General features: G+C 37.9%; 1 protein-coding gene across 11 annotated transcripts in view; it reads left to right on the forward strand.

The window, feature by feature from the left end:
* Positions 1–23,251, forward strand: part of PARD3 (par-3 family cell polarity regulator) — a 387,075-nt gene that overhangs the window by 286,185 nt on the left and 77,639 nt on the right. The window lies entirely within an intron of this gene.

Here is a 23,251-nt window from a genome sequence, read left to right on the forward strand (position 1 = left end):
CAGCATTTTAGTGCATGTTGTTTTGTTGGTTGCCTGGCAGGAAAAATGGGTTTATCAATTTTTTTTTATATTTGTCTTTTGATATTTAGGTGTTTTTTTATTACAAAGAAAGTGCCCAGTTGTTCTCACAAGCCCGAAATTAGTTCTTTTTTGAAAAAGGGGGATTTTGCTAGTAGCCTTTTTTTTCCCGTTGATTTTCTTCACAGTAATTGACTTTACTGAAGTTCTTTCGAGTTGACCTAATTAGGCGAGTTGTCTCCATTCTGCTTTGTCATCGTCCATTTTGACTTTAGTTCACCAAAAAATGCCAGACTTCATCCAAAGCATTGAGAGTCTTGATAGCTAAACACAAAAAAAGATCTCTCTACAGTATGTTTGCTGGTAGCTATATTTAATTGGAAAGTTGCACAATGTTAAAACAACCCCTAAGGTTAACCTAAAAGGCAACATTTCAAAGGCTCCTTCCTGGTGCTGAAATGGTAGATTAAACTGGAATCTGTCAGTTGTTTTCCCCTGAAACATTAAAAGAAAAAATTGTTTTGCAATTTCCCATGATCTGCTGATTTTCCTTTGTAAGTGTTTAATATGAATTAAGCATTCATTTGGGATTTTTTAAATATTTAGGTGATGTTTGAAGCCCAATTCCGTCCACAGTGTCCCATGTTGTTCTGATTTGGGCATTCTAGTATGCAAATTTCAGTGATGCAGGACTGTGGTTTGTTCCTTTTATTTGGTTCCATTTTTGGCTTTTAGGACAGCAGATAACAGAGATGTGCAAGTAGTTAGGCATGGTCTGATCATGTCCCATCGCTCCAAAATGGAGCTGGTAAAGATTTTCCTATTAAAACATTTCAGAGCTTCCAGGGTGCCGCGCATTAAAGTGCAAGCCTTGAAGGGTTCCTGCTACAGTATACAAATGGCTGTTTGTTTAGGATTTGGCAGGAATCAATAAAGAGATCTTGTCACTTAACCATTACCTAAACGAAAGGTTTCTCAGAAGTATAAATATATATTGAACATTTTTTATGAATGTATTTGTCTGTGAAAGCCTTATATGTAGATCTCCACAATACATGAAACAGTTGATGTATGGTATTACTTTGGATGTAATGTTGGCAGCCCCAGCAGATAAAGTGACACTCTATACTAGGTGAGTCCAACTTCAGTCCCCGAGGGACAGAACCTGCATTCATTTTTAGTTTATCTTGAACAGACAGCAGTAAATTTAGTAAGAGATAGTTTAAAAAAGTAAAATAATGACCTTATTGATATTAAAATCCAGGCGTGTGTGTTGCTTGACTTTCTCTCATTTTTTGGTAGTTACATAAAGGTTTTGTAGGGAGGTAAGGAGTTTGGCCAGCACAGAGAGTAATTGGACACTCCCAGAAGAGAAGAGGGCTATTATGTTCAAGGAGAAAGGAAATTGATTCTTCTAAAGTAGTCATATTTTCTAAAAAGTTCAAAAAGACATTGCAAGTAGATAAAAATAGTTTATTGAAATAAAAAGCACTACAAGTAAGCATTTCAATTTTTTGATACCTCTCTGCATTTTTATCTTTTTTGAAGTTGGTGACGAGGCAAGAATATGAAATGCCCATCCCAAGCAATACTATTTGTTTTGTTTTACTGTGACTTTAGATATCTGTTATTCTTTTCTGACTCTCTTGTCTAGGAGAGAGGGCAACCAGCATCTCCTGAGTATGGGTAAAATCACAGTTATCACTGTATTTTTGTAGTTAACGGATAATAATCACTTTCAGTGCCTCTGCCTAAATGAATACCTGCAAAGGATTCCCATACCCTACAGAGACAGCCTTTACTCATCGTCGCCTATTTAATCAGGCGCAGGTTGATTGATTCTCTCTGTACATTTCCCAGACACTCCTTCATTGCTTCTCAGGGTGGTGTTTGCTTGTGTTGATTGCATGCTGGTGGAACACATTTTAGCATATTATAGCTGCTGATATTATGCTTTAATAAAGATGAAAACACAAGTTACTGGCCTTCCCAATGTTCATCAACTAGAAGATAATCAGAGGTCCCTTACGGCCGTCTGCGGTCCCCCCTTTATGAGACACTATAGCATAGCGCCTACCTGCTCTCCTATAGCTCATCCTATAGCATTCCTCAACCAGCACACAGTGCGGTTGCATTGTTCTAAAAGCACAAATTTAACTAAAATAACACAAAGCCACAGCAAATCTAAATAGCGGGCAAATAGTAGGCTACTCAACCATAGCTCTCTGTGTTTGCTGTAATGGACACATAAATACCATAATCACATGTTTTTTTTACCACTGTTGGGAAAATGTCCATTTTAAAAGATAAGACCTTTTGTTAACTGTTTTTTTTTTTTTTTAAAGTGTAAATACCACTCAGATGTGAAGAGAATGCTATCTTGACCAAAAGAGAAATAGCGTACAAGTAACTCATTCTGTTTTTTGTTTTATTTTTATAAATTATTTCAGAAAAAAAGTGCCATCAAATTGTTGATTCTCCCTCATGTATGAAATGCTAAACAAATCAGAATTCCAACCAGACAGCTTTAGTGCATTAATGAAATGAATTCATGTGAACTATATAATAATATAATGAGCTCAAGATTATAGTTAATATTTAATTCAGCACAAGAATATGCTTACGTTAATGCATTTTTTTTATGTATTCAACTGGGTTACTAGATGTACTTCATTGTCTTTAATGTCCATAGATACCAACCCCTTCTTTGATTTATGCTGCAACCTATTTTCTGTAAGCAAAACTCCAGCCAAACTCTAGTTTGGGTTAGGTAGGTGAGGGTTTAGGTACTTTATCAAGTTTTTATTGCTCTCTTTATCCCCATTGAAGAGCTCCAACCGCTTTATGTATCCAGTGACCATTAACAGCAGTTAAAGTGAGGAGGAGTTTCAGATTTTGCATTTGTTGTCTGGAAAAAAAGTGGGAATTCCAACTTTTTTCCTGTTGTGTTTCCCGGGGACAGGAAGGTATTCCACATGGGGAACCTGAAAGTCATACCTAACAAAGGTTCTGATTATTTCAATTTATCTTAAAGTAACTTAAAGGAAAAGATTTAAGCTTTGTACACATGACAGATGATTGTCGTCAGAGACAAATGGTAGTGCTCTTCTAGGACGAGAATCTGACATGTACGGCAGTCCCCTGGTCTTTACCATTCTGCCATGGCTGATAGATAATAGGACCAATCATGGACGACTGCTGTGCACTCCTGCCAGAGAACACAGTGTGGCACTCCTTCCACTCTCCATTCAACAGAGCGGCACTGTGTGTACAGGGCTCGTTCATTCATTTATCACTGACAGCATTCACAATAGATTGTTTCCAGTGACAATCAACTGACGTTTATCTGATATCTGAGCCTTTTGCTTTGGATTGTCTTATGAAAAAATTGTTCATGCTAACTATAACCAAAATTACTTCTATAGATCTTCTGTAAATAAAGTCAGTACGGTTGAGTCAGGGATTTGCACAGAAAACAAAAAATGGAAATGGAGACTTGTTGGAATGGATGAAAAGCCATACTCTTTGCAGACAGCATTATAATGTATAATGAGATTCATCTGATGAAGTTGGACCATTTCATTTAACTTCAGCAACTTAGGTCTGAACTCCAAATTTTCTAGCCCCCGTCTGCTGGAGTGTCGTGTCTTGCTACAGCAAAAGCGTGTTTTCATTTGAGTTCCATCAGCATAGTATGAAAACATAAACCTTGTGTTTTCAATGTGAAGCAGTGCATATAAAAATAATAATGCCTTAGATGAGTTTGGCATATGAAAGGAAACAAAAGCCAGTCACGGTCTGCAACAAATAGCGACTCTCCCTCCAGGAAATCTAAGAAGAGCACAGAGCATTGCGTGTTGATGAAACACTCGCGGTGCAGCACGTCTCACCAGAGGTGAAAGCCTGCGACTTAACTGGAAGCAAATGCTCTTCCAGGATGTGGAGGAAAATCTACTAGGTTCAACTTGTTAGATGAGAAAGATAAAAGAGAGATTGAATCAACCATTCTGCAACTTCCTTCCCCCCTCGCTGATATTACTGGAACAGACAATTAGAAGGCATTGTCCATAGCAGTCCCTCCACCCGCCATCCCTTCCATACTCGTGTTTTTGTTGGGTCATAATAGAATCCAGATATTGGCCTGGAGCAACTTGTCAAGTGTTCATATTTATTGCTTTTTTTTAGGTTATTAGTGAAGTGAAACTCTAGTTTATAGAGAGAAAAAAAAATCAATTCTTTCCACACCGGTTATATACATTGCAAGAATTTCATTTGTTTCATTGCAGTTGATTTCCTGCTTCTGTTCTGTAGATAGACAAGCTGAAGGAAGTGGGAATTATGTGGAAGTACCTGACTGTCATTATTATAAAGAAAAACTGCGCTGAGACAGTCTTATAAACAGAAATAGCATACAGTACAGGGAATACCTCTGGGTCTGTCATGGTTGCAGCTTTTTGCATTTTTTTGTAGTTTTATAATAAAAATTAGTTAATGAAAAACACATTTTATTAACAATACCTTTTTATGTCTCTTTTCACCCATCTATACCATTGATATAGTAAAATCAGATTTAGTTTCTGATGCTGTGGCTGTCCTGATGTGAGACACAGACCAATAGCAAGGCAAATATGATAATCAGTTTTAAGGAAAATGCTTTCTACATGAAATGCATTGATTTAAGGAACACCATGTAGTTTTAAGCCATGCAATTGCTATCCCGTCCAGCAGTATTTATTCATAGAAGTCTGTACTGTTTTTATTGGACCCCTCTTATATCAAAACATCTGTGAACTTGTCAATGCAATAATGAAATCCAGTTAAAAATTCACAAACCTCCTTATAGTGTATTCCTTGTGAGCAGTGTTTGTCAGTGATATTACTTTTACAAATACTTGTTTTTCCATATTTGTTAAATGTATGAAATATAGAGATTTGTAGAATATCTACTAGGTGAAGGTTTATATCTGTTTTCAGCCTCCCTGCTTTGATCAAACCTTTACTATCAAAATTTGTAGGATCCCTACAGCTACTTTTTGAAAAATGCTGTTATCAACCCACCCCATCTTGACCCTCTAAAGCAAAACAAATCACAATGGTGATTTCCTATTCAGCATGGCAGATTCTAAATATCTGTGTTTAAGGAATATTGACATCTATGAAAAACCTGAGAAGTCCTCAGAAAACCTCATAAAGGAAAAAGAAAGGTAGACGTTGAAGGAGAACATAGGCGGGAGCAGAGACATGTTTTGTTCCACTGAAAGATTTGATTCTTGTGTAATTACCATTTTCAAAAATGCTGTCACTCACAACTTTAGCTTACATTGTCTGGTTATTGTTATCCTGACAACATGCACATCTGATAAGATGAAATAGCAAGCACAGCTCCTTAAACACAAAGTAATATTTGTAGTTGCTCTCAGCTTAAATATACTCATTTTTGTGATGTTATCTGATTTGGGTATAAATGGTGTTATCAAAACAGATAATGGCATAGTTGGCAATTTTCTCACACATGCCAAAAGCCTTTTTAATCTGTTCTAAATGAAGTTTGGCATTTAAATAGGCAGTAGGATATATAAAGGCGTTCTGCAGTCAAACATGACATGCTTGTTAGGAAAACCTGTGAGAAATGTAAAGGCTGCAATAGCTTACCCTTATCTGGCCTGTATGCGGATCCAAGGATTTTAAAGCTCCCAGATCAAGTATTCATATTATTTGAAACTTTATTCTTAATTTCTTATCTGTATTTTTTTGGGGGAAATTGACAGGCAGCAAGTATTTTCAAAAGGAAATTAGCAGTAAAAAGCTCCCATAATTCTCTCAGCGTAGGTTTACTTTAAAGGGTTGTGCAGCATTTTCAGTAATTTGGATTTTTTACATTAGTCATATAACCACCTTTTTTAGCGAGCTGCATCGGGTACCTTGTTCAGCAAGTGGGCGTCATCTGGTGCCTCGTCCGCGAGTGGGCTTTATTCCGCCCGGTGTCTGCGGGCTGGCCTTCATCCGGCCCGGTGTCTGCGGGCTGGCCTTCATCCGGCCCGGTGTCTGCGGACTGGCCTTTAATTTTTAGAAATAAAACTATATGAGTAAAGACTTTGTAAAGCGCTGCGTAATATGTCCGCTCTAAATAAATACTGTGTAATAATAATTAAAACTATCATGATGTAGCATATTACGAACCTTTCTTTTTGCAAGTTTTGGTAGCCAGGCTGTTATGCAGACATTCTTTCTTCAGTAGTTGAAAGAATACCTTTAACACAAAGTACACCTATCCATTTAGGCAAGTGCCTGAAAAAGGTCTAAGACCTTTATAGTATTTTTTTTCTTTCCAAAGAAAAATTAATTTTAAATATATACATTAGGTTTAAAATTATATGATTCCTATCATAGGCACACATGGAAATGTGACCCTAACAGCTTTTGTTGGGCATATATGTAGGAACCCATAGTGTTTTATGCATTTTTAATCATTAACATTGCATGATATTAAGCCAGCCTATTGCACATTACTGGACTGGCTCCATACCTTCACGTGCTTAGAAGAAAGCTTATAAAGGCGTCACCATCATAAATACCATTGATATGCATTTTATTAATAATATACAGGATTTATATAGCCCCACATTATGCAGCGTTGTACATTTAATAGGGGTTGCAAATGACAGATAGCAGATAAATACAGACAGTGACACAGGAGGAGGAGAGGACCCTGGCCCGAAGAGCTTACAATCGAGGAGGTAAGGAAAGTAACACACAGTAGGAGGGGAGATATGTAGTAGTGGTAAGCAGTGAGGGTTTCAAAAGACAAAAGAAGAAGAGTAGGCAAATTTAAAAAAAATTTTATTTTTCCGCTCACCACTCAGTGCAGGTGTGCTCTCTTAGTCTTAGATGCTTTACCGCAATGCAAATACCTAAATTGGCCCTTAATGTCTGCACCAGTGCAAACCAAATGTGTCTTAGCTGCTTTAATTAGCCCCAGAACTGTGTCTGTGATTTAAAGGTTGCAGAAATCAAAAAGGCCTATTCATTTTTCATCAATAATCACTGCCTTTAATATTTCATCACAACCCGCTGATTCCCTTTCCTCCTCCCAACCACCTTCTGAGCTCTGATTCATTATGGCAAGAGACATAATTTAATGTTTTTTTTCTCCCTGCATGTCAGTGTGTGCTTTTATACAAGGGACAATAGTAGGATATGTTTTTAACACTCTTGAATCACTAATTGATGTGGCCTTTTTTAATGTGTATACATATAGCTGATAATCACAGGGCATTAGCTCGCTCTTTTTTTTTTTTTTTTTTTTTTTTTTTAAATAGCACTCTATATTGTCTTCATGTGCATACACGGATAATGTGCATTGCACTTTCAGTACAAGAGCGTCTGGCAGCCGACCTGCTAAGCAGAGTGCTTTAAAAGTAATAATGTACAAGCTACACTACAATTCGTATTTTGTTTGTCTCAATGCGGTTATATAGTTATTCTGTACTTTTTTTTACGTTTGTTAATATTATATGCCACATGTATTTATTGTGTATGCTTAGCAGAATGTAGAATTTGGATATATGCAATGTGAGAATGTATTCACTTGTTTTTGAATAGTGTTCAGTATATTCTGTATACAAGCAAGCTAGAAAAGCTGATTTTTTTTTTGCTCTAAAAGTGCATAAGCTGACAGTTCGCTAGCAGAGGCATCTTATAGTACTCAAAAATGCCTCTGTAAGGCTACATACACAAGTCAGATGATTCTCGTACAATAATCGCCTCGGCTGGCATCAGAGAATCTGGAGTGTGTACAGCACTCATCATTCATGGATTTGTCCTGGCGCATCCATGAACGATCGTAATGTAAGTGAAGGGGGGTTTTCGCTCCATCCTTCTCCCCTCTCCATAGAGCAGAATGACGCTGTATATACAGCACGCATTCATGCATCACTCAGTGTTGTTGTTAGAAAAGATCATGAAAGATCCTTTCCAATGATAATTATTGAACGTGTGTACACAGCCTTGGTCATTAAATTTTAACTTTGCACACAAGGAGCCCATCAATCCCTGGCACACAGCATGCATGTGCCGCCCGTTTATTTTCAGCATTACTGCAGTTCAAACTCAGAAAAGGTATACCAATGAGAGATTTGAGAAGTGAGGGAGCTCTATATTATATTGGTCATTATGTTATTGGTGTACTCTATTATTCTCACAGCTTTGGCCATATCTAGCAAAACAGATAGGCGGTAAGTTTTGAATAGAACATGGTCAATAATTGTTTGGTTCATTAAAACTTTGCACTACCTTTCTATTCTAGCTTTTTTGCTACCAACCCTTTTCATTGATTGTATTATTGAGTTTCAATCAAACTAGGGATATTGGGTAATAAGCTGCAAAACGTAAAAAAAAATTTCAAGCCTTGAAGGCTGGAAAAACACACATATCCATCAAGTTCAACTTGATTGGTTCAATATGAAGTTAAAATTTTAAACACTATAAAAAATCTAAACCACAATGCAAAAATGTAATATATTGCAGCTGACAAGTCCCATATATGTGGTAGCTACTTTAGGTTTAATTTTAAAAGGCTTTTTCCCTTTTATTTTCACCTGCAAATTTGGGAATATCACAGTTCCTGTTCTAGGATGGCTATGTTAGCTCACTATTTTGCATTGAGGTAGCCATGATTTTTAGGTGTGTACTTCAAACATATCATTATTAGTTTACAGAAGAAATAAATTATAGCTGGGGATAGTTAAATAGATATCATAATTTAAAGTTATTTTTTCTTAACCACCTTTAGTGCCATGTACTAAAATTGGAATATCTGGCATGCTCCTTTATGATAAACCTATCTAAATGGGATAGAAATGAAAACAACAAATAGAATTTGATATCCACTTTGGTCCTGCCCTTAATTTGATTGAAGTTGATGATGACTGTAGTAGGCAAAAAGGAAGATGTTACACTTGCATTTGTTAGTATTGGCCTGGCCCCAATAAATATCAACAAGTTCATTATCCCCCCTATAAAATAACAGAAAGGAGGCCATCTTTGTCCACTTGCATTATCTATCTGTGGGATCTTCATGCAGGAACCTGATAGACTTCTGATAACTCGTCCTATGCAGACCATTATTTACATTTTATATTAAAGGCCCTTTCCATGGGTGAGGGGATTCTGTCAGTACCATCTGATATTCTTGTGTTGAATAATATGTTTCTTCATGTTGCTCTCCAAAGGCTGTAAGCTCCCTTGGCATTGTTAATTAAAGGCTTATGCAAATTATTCACTCCTGGCCTCAAGTATTACAGAGGGCACAAATTCCCATATTTTTCAATTTAGGCTGAATAATAGGATTCCTGTGTCATCAGATTCATGCAAACTGATTTTGATAATGCACCAAAATGTTTTTTTGCAGTAAATCAGAGAAATAACTTGTTAACCATTCATTGCATAGCGTTGCTTTAATGATTTTTAATACAGAGCCTTGCAGAATCTGTATGGTCATGTATACATAAAAAAGATATATTCATGCATTTGTGCTCTTAAATTTTGAAAAACAGTGTAATATTTCTGTCAATGTTTCAAGCCCAATTGAGCTTTTAATGGCCCACCTCCAAATATGCTTAATTATTTGGGGAACCACAGTTCCTGGAGCCCTGTGCATACTAACAAGGAAAGGAAGAATTTTGCTACAAAAAGTGTTTTTACACCTTGAATTGTGTATGAAAATTGTTGAAAAGTACAGTCTTCCCTACACCTGTCACTTTTCTAGTGCATTTTACAGACGTGAAGAAAGATGCATATTGCTATAAGCAAGGGACACTTACAATGCTCGTAGCGGACTGTATTTATCTAGTAGTACTTGGGCAGTGGGGTGATATAAGCAATCTGGATTTATTCTGAAATTTTTCTCCAAAGCTATCTCCTGTAACCCTTGTGGGAGGTATGGTATGGGCAGATAAGGGGCACACCTGTCACTTTTTCAGGCTGGGAAAGTTACCTTAACAGCTCCGCCGTGGCTTATGAGAGTGGACTGTGCTGAATGTTCTGCTGTAGAGACAGAACTGATAATGTGCAGCAGATCCATTATTAATCAGCTTATCTTTTAGCGAACACTAATCATTTATGTTAGTGAAATAATAGCAGTCAAGGATTATTTCATTTTAAGTGGAATTTTTACTTGTATTCCCACATGAAATGTCTTCCTTGATAATGGCACTTGAAAATGAGCGATGAATAAGTCTGTGAAAATGATGCTCTGCCCAGTTTTGCCTCACTACTCAGTCTTGGGATTTTAGACTCCTTGCTGGCAGGCGATACCAGGGCAGGTTGTTAGCAGGCTATACCAGGGCAGGTTTTTAAAGACTGTTGGAAAACTATAGCAAGAATGAAGACCTTGTTTTGAGCAACTTATCTGGGGGTATTTTAGAAATGAAAGACAGATTTTGTATCTGTTACTATTGATGTTTGCTAACAAAAAACATCATGGGTTTATATATATTGGGCTCACCTGTGTCTGTTCCAACCTTTGTAAAGGTGACCATGTAGTCGTGTCAAGTAGTAGGCTGTTGAATTTTTTTTTTTTATATTTGAACAAGCACAGTTGTCCATTTTAATTGTGTCTACAGACAAATGACCCTTACAAGTGATATGGTGTGTTCATTCCCAAAATCTAAATGAATGAAGGTGGCAAATGGATAATGGTAAAACAAAATAAATAAGTACATCTTTACATTTACCCTTCATAATGCTTTGTTTACATATATGCATCTGTGACATTCATCAATAATTTAGTGCTTGAACTGAACTAAATTTTACCGTAAAGCCTACTAGAATATCCTGGGCTGGCCAGTTGTGGTGGAATTGGCAACTGGCTACGATGAGTTTTGCCAACAACTATTGTTTTCCAATGCAATCATCTGTACCATAGGTTAAAGATTGGGACTTACTTGAATGTTTGTTTTTGGGTTGGGTTTTTGGAAAACAAAATGTGGTATGAGTATACAAATTCCACTCAAACTGCATTCTATTTGAAAAGAACCCCAAGAACTCTAAAACACAAAGCTGCAAGGCAGGAAAATAAAAAGCCAATGGTCTGTTTCAAGGTACAGAATGGACTAACTTGCAGACCCATTCCATGGCCCATTTATTCTCTCTTTCTAGCTCTGTGTGTCCCAACTTACATGGAGCCCATGTTGTTGTTCTCATTAGAGGACAGTTTTTATGGCAGATAACTGTCTGCCTAATCCCGAGCCAGGCTTCTGCCAGTATTTGTACTGGAGAGGCAGGAAATCAAAGCAACCATGAATAATTTGGGGGCGAGCTAGAGATTTGATCAGAATGACAACTTTGCAAGTATACATGTACAAAACTTCTGCGTTAAAATTGTTAAAGTAGTTATTTTTTCTTGACTTTCCTTCGCTCCTAATTTGTTTCAGCAAGGCAGAACAGAATAGCCCATAGCAATCAATCTGAATTCATCTTTTTCTGATTTGACTCGTGTAAACTGTGGTATTGATTTGATTCAGACACACATTAAAGGTGTTTTTATTACTGGCCAAATTCACCATAAAATTCCCATTTTTTTCTGTGCCTTGGGTATTATTCTTGCACATGTTATTCTTTGCATCATTTAAAGGTAAACCTGAACCCTGGGCTCAAAAACTAAATGTTGTTAACATACATGGAGTAGGAACTGTCATTTGTATTGGTATCGCAATGTACCGTTAAGGTGCTTTAACCAGATTACTACAATTTCTGTGTCCCCTACCTTTGCTTCCAGGTGTATTGAATGCTTTAAAGCCTAGCAGACGCTGACGCATGGAATAGAATAAAGCAGCAAACTCCGGCCTTTGGACCAGATACGGCCTAACCGGTAGTTCCCTCCGGCCTAACGCCCCCCTGGATCAGCCAGGGGGCTTTAGGAACTCCCGGAGCTCTGGTGCCACCTCCTTGGTAATGCTCCCCTATTTAGCGCAGCCAGCATTAATATTCTGCGGCTGCGGTAAATAGGGAACTCCCCCTGAAGGTAAATCCCTCTTCTACGCGATGCATACAAAGAAGAGGGATTTCACTTCAGGGGGTGTTGCCTGGTGGTGGGCGGAGCCATTAGGGCGGGTCCAGCCTAGTGTGCTCCCGCCCACCCCATAAATACCCTAGTGGTCAAAAAACGTTGCCGACCCCTGGAATAAAGGAAGGTGAAATGGGGTTCTGGAGAGACAAGTTTAATATTCATCTGTTGCAGAATGTTGCCATTTAGAACTTGTTTGACCCACTGATTGGGTTGCTTTGAATAAGCCAGTGAACATATTTATCATCTGGGGCTTTTTCATATTTAACATGTTGGTTAAGTTTTAATATTTAATTTGGGAGTTTTTACCCACTAAATTTGAGGGATCAGATCAACCCGTTTTTCACCATTTCAAGGACTACGGTTTCACAAACTGCTTTTGCATGCGATATGTTTTAACCGAAACCTTTTCATCTTAAATATGTCAAAATTACCAAAACAAAAATCTTAATAATAACCACCTTGCAGTATGATAATTTGCTGTTCATAGACTACACTGCCTGGCAGTTTTGCTGAGGTGACCAGTTCTAGCTGTGCAGAATTTCCATAAAATGCATATTTTTCATCCATATTCCAGATTTACATTCTGCTTTTGACATTGATGCACCATATCAAGGAGTAAACTCACCTTTCTCAAATAACATTCTATTTATGTCGGGGAATATTTGCAGAATAAATAGTATTCTTGATGGGGTTTTTATCATTGCTGAGCAGTCATTAGATTATGTGTGTCAGAAATTGAAGCCAACGGTATTTTGTTTACAAATTTTCCGGATTTGCTCTCTGGGAATTGACTGGAATCTAAGGGATTTTAACCATCGAAATGAAATATAGGTTTATGTAAAAATTCCTCATTAAAGGGAAATCGGCTTCAATATCAGTTGGATTTAAAAGGAAATCCCAGGCAAATAACTAACTGTATAGTTACTAATGATATCTAGTTCATCGGCCAAAGAATATGTAATGATGTTCAGGCCCTCTTGCCAACTGTTATAGCCAGATTGGTGGCCCAATGTTTCTCTTCTACAGTTCAGTAACACATCTAGCTCACCAACCTGCCCTAAGCTTGTTACTTCAAAAAAAAAAAAAAAAAATTGGCAAACTAATATGGCCAAAAATGTGCTTCTCATCATGAATTGCAGAACTGTGCAACATATTAAAGTCTGAACTGACTAAAAGTGCATCCCATCCGCCTGCAAGGAAGGTGTTCTAGGAAAAGCCTGAAAAAAGAATAGCACAAGACTAAGGTTTGCCATAAAATATAAGACAAGACCAGGTTTTATGAAACCAATGTGCTGTGGACAGATGATGACAAAAAAAGAGTTGTTTGTTGACAGTAACAGATCTATTTGTATTTCCAGAGAACCTAATACCAACTTTAAAGCATGTTGAAGGAAACGTTGTGCCATGGGTTCTTTTGCTGCATTAGGTTTTGGGAGGCCTGCAATCATTGTAGTTATGAATTCTGCATCTGTGCTTGATAAAAATGGCCATCCGTTTGAAAGCAAAATTGAACTGTAAATAGGCCTTTCAGCACTATAAAGATCTGAAGCATCCTAGCAAATCCACTAAACAATGGCAGAAAAAAGTAGAAAGTTTTGGATAGTGATACTCAAAATCCTTAATTGATCTTTAGGTGAAAGAATTGAAAATGTTCTTTGTGTTTTGTAATAAGTTACATAATCTTTTTTGTAGTACTGTAGGCAGCTGTTTTAAGGCAAACGGAATTGTTGCTTGCTCTAATATAGAAAAAAAAAACATGGGAGGTACCTAATTTTTTACCTAACTTTATATCAATGTCTGTAGTATAGGTTCCCCCAGGAAAGCTGGCTGTTTCATAATTAGATCACTATTTATGATGGAGGTGGCACCTATATATTCTATAGCAGTTTTTCTCAACCAGGGTTCTGTGGAACGCTTGGGTTCCTCCAGAGGTTGCTAGGAGTTCCTTGAGCAACGACCAGTTTGTGACTCTCAGGTCAATTACTGACACCAATGGTATTTTTGGCTATATGTAAGGGTGGCTTTCTTGCTGGCTTAACATACCGTGAGCCATGAAAAAAATAATTACTGCAGAGCTTCCGGAAAGTTATTTCAAGGGATCCCACATTCAACTACATGCAATATTTGCAGCAAAGGATTAGGGTGTCAAAAATGATCACTAAGGCCCCATAACTGGAAGAAAGAAAAGTGACAAGTAAGGTACTAGAAACTCTTATTTCCACTAGGTGTGGTTACCCCAGTTTTAGAAAAAATTAGGAATAAAGTCTTCTTTGAACAGAATTAAAGTTAGTGATGTTTATGCACTGAATGATTCAGGAGTATGGAAATAAAGACAAAAACATGCATATTGTTTATTGTTCAGCATCTTCCATTGACTAATCCAGGGTATTTCAGCGTGAGATATCTCCTTGCGGCTGCGGTCATTTCGAGTGTTTTCTGCTAATAGTCAGCCAGCCATAATTCAACTTGAAAGACGCGTCTCAGAAATGTTTTTTTTCTGCAATTTTCTTGTCTGCACGTCCAGTAAATACATCTAAAATTGCACATTTGCCTTTTGCTTCATTCCATGTCAGTGATCTGCCGGACAGTTGATTGACGTTAGTTGACCAATTACTGTGCGTGCGTTTTCTCCTCGGTGCACTAATCTGGCCTGTAGCTGTTTAGTGTATCATATTTACAGCACTTTGTGGGGTGAGTGAATACTACTTAACTGTGCTTCACTGAAAACTTTTACAACATTGTACATTAATGTATAGTTTTCTCCTGTGCCGCATTGTTTACTTGAAGAGATGGCATCGTTACTAAGTTTGCAGAAGTTGCTAAAGTCATGCTGGTCTTCTAATCTTTGCAGTCTGATATGCTTGCACAAATTATTCTTGAGGCAGGAGGGGTGACGCTTAGGTTTATGCTTGGACTTGATTTAGCAAACTTAGGTAAAGTAAACCTGTGCTTTTCCTGTGTAGTAACTGGTTTGCTTCTTTGTAGCCCTGGAAACAACACAAAATTGCTTTCCCTTTTCTTCACCAGAGCTCTGTTTAGCTGTGGGACACATGAAAAATTCTTAGTTATAGGAGGGAATGTCCACTCTCCTGTGTGACAACATTTGTGTCTGGCTGCTTAGGGTCCCTTTACTGCTACATGAGGGTAGGGAGAAGGACCTCAACTTCTTGTCATCTCAGTTGCTACTTTGAGATTGCAGAGGACCCACTCTCTATTGCTGCAGGAATAGCTAAGTATATGCAGGTTTACTTAAAGGTCTGGGCAGAGTTAGACCTACAGTTTTGGTTTTTGTTAGTTTTGTAATGTAGCTCTTGTGAACATGCATGTGAACATACTTCCCTTTTTTTGTCATAGACTCCAATTTTATGTGCATATATTTTGTTTGGCCCACGTATCTTGTTGCAGGTCTCCTAGCTTAGGCAGTGCAGAATCATACAAAACCAACCTAGGTTAGAGCCTGGGATCTGGTGGATGTCCAGGAGGCCTAGCTGCAACGTTTTTTACCTGAAAAACAACCAGAGGAATAATACACAGTGTCAAAACTGCTTACCTACCTATAACTTGATAAGGGAGTAGCTACTTTTAGGAAGTTTGTGTGGTGGGGGAAGCTGCTATCTAACTCAGGGTCTTTATCCTTAATCTGTCTTCATTTAGCCGTGTCCATTTAACATGGTTGGGTATTCAAACTCAACACGGGGTAACTTTATTTATTAACATTAACTTTCCTAGTTTGACAGCCTTTATGTCTTTAGTTAATCGTGTCCAGTGGATGGTTCACAGTACAAGTTGTCATTAAGCAAACCCCAACTACTGAAGGCAACAAAACATATGCAGGTTCACCAATAAAGATGAAGATGGTCCTGGTAGGTCCTTGCCAGACAGATTATTTTACTAAACTAACCAAACACATAGGTTTTTCCACCTGTTGTCCAAATTATAAGTTCCTGTTTTGCCTGGGATAGTAGATTTCTACCCCCGTAACATAAATTTTTAGGTAGCATTTGGGTTGGAAGTATTTATTTTTAGTATATGTCACTGAATTTTCTATATTAAATTGCAATGAAATTCTGGTGTCACCAAAGTAATAAGCATACACGTTGATTTGGTTGCTAGGAGACAAGATGTGCATGTTACCGGCAGCTGAGGGATTTGGAGCTGGGTCACAGGCTGTACAAATTGTAATTTCAAACAGAAATGCTGCAGATTGCTGTACATAGAGCACGGGTTCTCAGTACGCAATTCCTAGAGAATAAGGCACAGGCAGAACAAGAACAGTTACCTCACAGTCTCTTAAATTTGTTTTCCTCAACTTCATTATTGTATGCCCCTTGATAATTTCATTTTCTTCTGAAGTATGGCTGCAGAGCTGGTGCCCAAGGGAGTAGTATATAGAATCCCTGGAAGATTTGAAAAATTGTGTGTCTTTATCTACTGATTTATCTTAGTGATATTTCTTAGGTGTCCTTTCCTAAACTCAGAATAAATAGGCTTTATTCCATCCCACTGATTCTTCTTTGTGACACTCTACACACGTTTTCTGCATTACAGCCAATTCAGACCCATAGTGAGCTACAGCGTTCTGCTGTGGTCTTAACACCGGCTTTAACCTCCCTGGCGGTCTGATTATGTTAGTATTCTTGAATGTGAAAGCGGTGCATTCTGTTTAAATTTCCCACCAGACACGCCCCCAGTGCACTGCCCCCCTCACACTCACACCTCCCATTGATCAGTCCGGGGACGCAAGGCCGGGGAACACAAATGCCAGGCGGTTGTTGCCAGAGGACGCCATAGGCTCGTTGACACCAGGTCAGTCCTTTACAATGCCTCTTTTAGGTACTGAAAATTAACCCCGAGCCACACTGAGGTAAACCGCCAGGGAGGTTACCTTCTCCTTTTTGGTGGCGTAGTTGTTGTTAAAAATTTGGACCATAGCTGTTTGCAAATCTGGTTACCTGTGGTGCAGTTTTTGTGCTACCTGACGCAGAGCAGCAATATGCTGTATGCATGGTTTCACACTGTAGGTCTGAAAAAGCCCTTTAAGTGGAACTAAACCCACAATACCTGTCCCCATTCTTACTTAGGGTGCCACCATCTTCTTTTCTTTCTGGAGACGATTGTCAGCCATCCTGATTGGCTGTGCTAGGATGATGTAATCCCCAATGAATTGTGCATTCCCTGCATGTGCACAGGAAGCCTTTTCTTTTTTGTGATGTGTTGATTGGCGTATTATTGTCATATGTGGGAACAATGAGAGTCCCCAGTCCTGGGAAAGCTCCAACTGGCCCAGCCTTATACAGGGCTAGCTATGGTGGAGCAAAGGATTAGATGCCATGTAGACCAGTGTTTTTCAACCGCTGTTCCGCGGCACACTAGTGTGCCTTGAGAGATCTTCGGGTGTACCGTGGGAAATTATCCAATTTCAGTTTATTGGTCCCAAAATGATTTATTTACTGCAAAAAATTTGTCTTCATTTGTCTATACCAGCGATGTATAGTGATAGGCAGAACCAAAAAAAACTCTTCCACTAGACAGCAGGTAGCTAATTTACGTGTCTGACTTTTTGGTGGTGTTCCGCGGGATTTTTCTAATTGTAAAATATGTGCCGAGACTAAGAAAGGTTGGGAAACACTGATGTAGACAGTCTTTAAAGTAAACCTGTCACATTGCTGAAAAACCCCAAAATACTTTAAAGTCATGCTCCGTATGATCAAAATTTGCATATTCCCAAAATACTCTTGTACACCCAAATATACATTTAGTTGTGTATTTGTATTCATAAGATATGCTATTTAGGAGACTCACTGACTTCACCCACTCCTTTGAATGCCATTTATTTGTGGAAGGTGGTATTTTATTAGCAAACTGTTTGCACACAATATTCTCTAATACAGAAGCATTCCTTGCAAGGTGCTGAGATGTAATAGGGATAATCAAATGATCTTTTTTAAAAATCACTGCTTAGGTTTAGCACTTAGTACAGAATAAAAACCTATTACCTTGCAAAACAGATACAAAATCATTTTATTTTTGTTTAAAGAGATCTTATACCAAGCTGAAGTAGCCAAGGCATCCAAGTACAAAGCTATTGAAAAAGAAGTTATTGCCTGTGGAAAGCATTGCTAAGCGCACATTTTGGAAACAACAAGAGGGTTAAATATGGAAGAAGTCGGTGATAGGAGATTCTCTATGGACATAAATGGAATTCGCACTGCAGGATAAGTTTTATTATTAGTAAAGTTCATAAAGGTGGCCTAGTTCAGTAGAGACACTACTTAAACATGCAAACCTACATTTCTGTATTTGTCTTGAAAATGATGGCTGTGGGGTTATAACACAACTAATGTCCTTTTCTGAGTTTGCTAGTCCAGCACCGCATTAGTTTTTAATGTGATGTCGAAATTGTAAAAATTCCTATTCTTACCTCATTCAACATGGCTCGAGGAGTGTCTTACAGACACTCTATAATAACCCAGCACAGAATAGGGGAGTCAACTGGAAACTCGAATCTTTTGAATGTGAGATATAAATATTAATTTTCACACTAAGAGCCAAGTCAGGCGATTATTTAAAGACAGATATCCAATGCCTTATTCATTTATTTTTAAAGAGAGCAGGCTTCCTTATGTACTTGAAACAATTTTTACATTTTTTGACAGTCATATAAAGGCGTCACATCCACCCGGGCCTTATAAAGCAAGTTGTTTGTCAGGCGCTTTTTGTAGTGTCACGTTTTTCAAATCTGATTTGGTTGTAAGCAAGAATTGAAAAACTTTTGCATTTTCTGTATCAGGATATAACGTTCTTAGGCTTTCTAAGGACTCATTCTCAGTGCTGCATTTAAAAGTATGCATGCATTTTTAATATGTATTTTATGTGCATTTTTTCTGCATTGTAGTTTATTTTATTACTTGTTTACTTGCTTTTTACTGTGACGTACCATGTTTTTGTAAAGCTTAATGCACCACTTAATACCACGAAACAGCTCAGATCCATCAAGGCATTGACTCCACAAGAACTTGGTGCCAGATCCCACCGGACAACTGGACAAGGCATTAGAAAAAGGTCTTTTAAGCCACTCTGCCTTTGTCGGCCGGCCTTCTTCCGATAGTCCATCTCTTTCCCAGGTAAATGATGCACGCGCCCAAGCTTAATCCAAAAAAAATAAATAAAAGAGAAACTTGATTCTATAGACTAGATCCCCTTCTTTCATTGCACTGTTTCTGTTCCATTGCAGACACTTTTGGTGCCAGACAGGGGTCCCCATGAGCTAGCTGCAATTCTCAGTGTGTTCTGATTCTTCTCTCATGCCCAGCATTAAGTTTTTTTTTTAACAACTTGTGCTACAAATAGCTATGCTGTGGACTGGACAAGACAGGCTACTACTCTTGACCTGTCCTAGGGCATAAATAAGCCTTGGCAATCATGAGCGTGTTGCCAGTTTACCAATTTAAAATCCCACATCTATACTGAGCTATGGTCATGGGGATCAGACCAAGTCAAAGCTTTATAGCATAATAAGGGGCTCATAAAGGTAATATTTCAGACTTTTTGTAGTGTGAATGGCCGTTCGAAAAGATGACAGATACTATCTTTCTATTAAGGATATATACACCCATGTGCATTTCTAGACGGCATGAAACCACATTTAAACTTAAAGCTAAACTAAACTCAAAATATAAATAACACATTTACTTTTAATGCTGCAGATCCATTGATCCATCTGGAGGTTTCTTCGTTCAGGCCCCGCGTTGTCCCAGTACCCTTCTTCGATCCAGAGGAAGTGCCACCATCTGCTTTACTCTTTTTCTGGGTTCTTAACTATTTTTACCCTATATAAAGGGGTTGTCTACCCTTTTATGTAAAGTAACAATTTTGAGTCTAGGTCCGCTTTAGGTTTATCCAGCACATTTGCCTATATTTTCTGTGCGTTTTTATTACATGCATTTAAAATGAGAAAGCAATGTTCAATTTCCCACAATGCCTTCGTCAAGCACAGCACAAAATAGTTTGCAGTTCATTTCCGTAGAGTCCTATAAGATGTAATCAGAAAAATATGGAAAAAATTGGTCTAGACGCATTTATAAAATCAACTTCAAGCACTAAGGCTAGTATCTGAATTATTTTTAGAAACATCACAATTCAGTCAGGTGCATTAAAGTAGATAGAGGTTTGGCTCCAGATGACGTCCCTAAGAAAGCAGACTGTGTATTGTGCTGCAGTGGATTGCTTCCAGCCCTACACAGATGGCAGGTTCCTGTCTTCATCTTGGGGAGTAAAGGTGACCACAAGGACATCAATGAGGCTCATAAATTGGCCACAGAGCATATATGACATAATTCACAATGATTTCCTAATAATCTGATAATTCTGTAGCCTTTTTAATTACTATTCCCATCTCGGAACAAGCATATGCATAAAGGAAAGGAGACTCCTACCAGGAGCCTACAAAGAGTGTCCAAAATGGTCTTGCCTGGTTACCTTTAATGCTCATTTGCTTTGATTTTCAGATGGAATTCATTTTTTTTTACTTGTTCACAGAAGATGGCAGAGATGGGGCTGCATTTCAGACTCCAGTATTGTAATGTACTGCCTACCCTTTGCTGTTCTTTTCTCACCCCCCATCCTTCCTTCCTATCGAGTTGTTTGTTCCACTATAGTCTTTGACTTCAGCAGAGCTCCTCACTTATCAATTATGTGTAAGGCTGGCTATGTGCATTCAGTTGGTGGAATAGGTCATTTAATCTCAATTTAGGCGGTGTGCCATTCCTTCCAGCAAATTGGTCTTCGGGAGAACAAATAAGAAATTCCTTTTATCTATAGAAGCTTGGGGAGAATTTTAAATTAACTATTGAAACACTGGGCAGAAAGCAGGCAAAGTGTTTTGGGACAATGTGTGTCCCTTGTATGACTGGGACTTGGTGTTGATACACCTGGCTGCATTTTATCTTTCCTGCTTCCTAAGCATAAACTGGTATGCTTGGTTTGACTGGATCATGTTTGTTTTTGATAGATTTAGGCTATAACAGATTGCTGCTTTTCCCATTTCCGAGCCTAAGTTTGAGTTGTTAAGATTTGTATTCCAACAATGAAATCCCATATTGATTAAATAAAAGCTTTGTGCAGTGAAGTTTATTTATCAAATATTTGCTGAAAAGGAGTTCTTAATGCAAGTCGCCATTTCCCTGTACGTTTTGGATGCATTATTGTTATGGGCAACAGAAAAGTTCTCCCTCTTAGGACATCTACAACCTCTGAGTGCATCAGACCGCCAGAGAGTATTTTATCAGCAGGAATATTGTCTGCCCCAGTGACCCTTAAGGTTTTATCAAATTTAGTTTAATCAACTGAAATATACAGAAATAGATTCTGGGCATTTTTATCATCCTCAGTTTTCTGTAGTAATTTATAAAATCTATACAAGGTATGTTCTACAATATTAAGTGCAGTCCTAATTCACTGGTCCATATCAAAGATAGTTGTAAGTTCTGCTTCTATGTGGTCCCAGTTGGATCCTTCTTGGTGTATTGTATGCATGTGAAAATGTACATTTATGATCAGTTTTTCTTTGGTCATCTTAACAAATGAGATGCATACTTCCAGTCACAGGTCACACATGCCTTCCGTAACAATTTACAAATTTTAGCCTTTTGCACATTTCCAAACTGTAACTGCTTATTGAAATATATTTAAAATGTAAGAAAAAAGTCCAAACAAAGCAGTTGAACATGATTTGCTAAGTAACATAGCAACCTGTGGACCTTTGAGACAAAATTGTCTAAGTATATTGGACTTGTCAGTCCAGTATCCCTGGAAATTATGTAAATGCGAGGTAATTAAGTGCTACCGAAAGCTATAATTAAATGCCGGGCTTTGGTAATAGATAAAATAATAAACTATTTTCCTAGGCAAATGGCATTGTAAATGAAATTTGGTTTGAAATGTTATTTTCAGTCTAATTTAGCAGTTTATTCATCTAGTGCCGTGAGCCATTGGGGTGTATCTGCTTGTCTGGGCCTTTTAATAACACTTTGTGAGCGTGAGTGCACTCACATGTGTATAATGTAATTCTGTTTTCTATATAAAACAACAAAGAGGCTCCTTTTGAAGCAATGCATATGTTTCTCTAACATTGTCAATATTGCACTTGAATCCTTTAACAGTCTATTCTTAGAAGATACAATTTTTTTTTTCTTTTTAAATTGTGACATTCTGATATGAAAGTGCTAAATATTTTATAACATGCTTATTAGCACTAGAATCACAGCAAATGTAATTAGCATGTTATAGATGCAAATGTTTCTTTTTCTTATGCTTATTAGCACAAGCAAGTGAGACTAATGTGAGATGTACAATAACAAGCATTACCAGGAAAATGTCCTATTATACCGGTTAATTCACCTAGCTAATGAACCTACAGCACTGATCTTGAAGGTCAGTTTTCTCTACTTTATTTTTTTTTTTTCTTTAAAAAGAACTTGTTGTGAGTAGAGGGGTCCAAATGTTTGCGTGAATCTAACATTATTTTACCTGCACTTAAAGAGCCCCAAACCTGGAGGTTTGATTTTTTATTTTTTTTTTTTGGTCAGGAGCTAGGGTTTCTCTTAAAGACCCTAACACATGGGCGTTGGTATTTCATAACTTTTTCAAGCATTCATTAGCTTTCACTTAGATCCCCTTCCCCACTACAACATACTCATCTTTGCTTCACTTCACAACCCTATTGTTCAGCTCCTAAATTCAAGGAAAACTGCCAGTGCTGTCCCTATGTGACTGGCGATTGTCTCGGTGGCCTTTAAACCAGCTTTTAGAAAGGACATATGTCCTGGAATCTCAGGAGTAAATAACCAAATAGGGAGTAATGATGAAGAAAGCAAAGGAGGCTAAAGCTGATTTTTATTAGAGAAATAACATTTGTTTTATTGCTGATGTGCTTGGTGCACGGTTGAATGGCTAATTCATTATGTGCACTAAGCTGTATTGCCTAACTGCTGCTAGCTATCCTATTATTAATATTATTACACAGTATTTATATAGCGCCATCATATTACGCAGCGCTGTACAAAGTCCATAGTCATGTCACTAACTATCCCTCAAAGGAGCTCACAATCTAATGTCCCTACCATAGTCATATGTGATTAATGTAGTCTAAGGTCAATTGTTAGGGAG

This window comes from Pyxicephalus adspersus, chromosome 5 (assembly GCF_032062135.1).
Source record: "Pyxicephalus adspersus chromosome 5, UCB_Pads_2.0, whole genome shotgun sequence".
Taxonomy (NCBI): domain Eukaryota; kingdom Metazoa; phylum Chordata; class Amphibia; order Anura; family Pyxicephalidae; genus Pyxicephalus; species Pyxicephalus adspersus.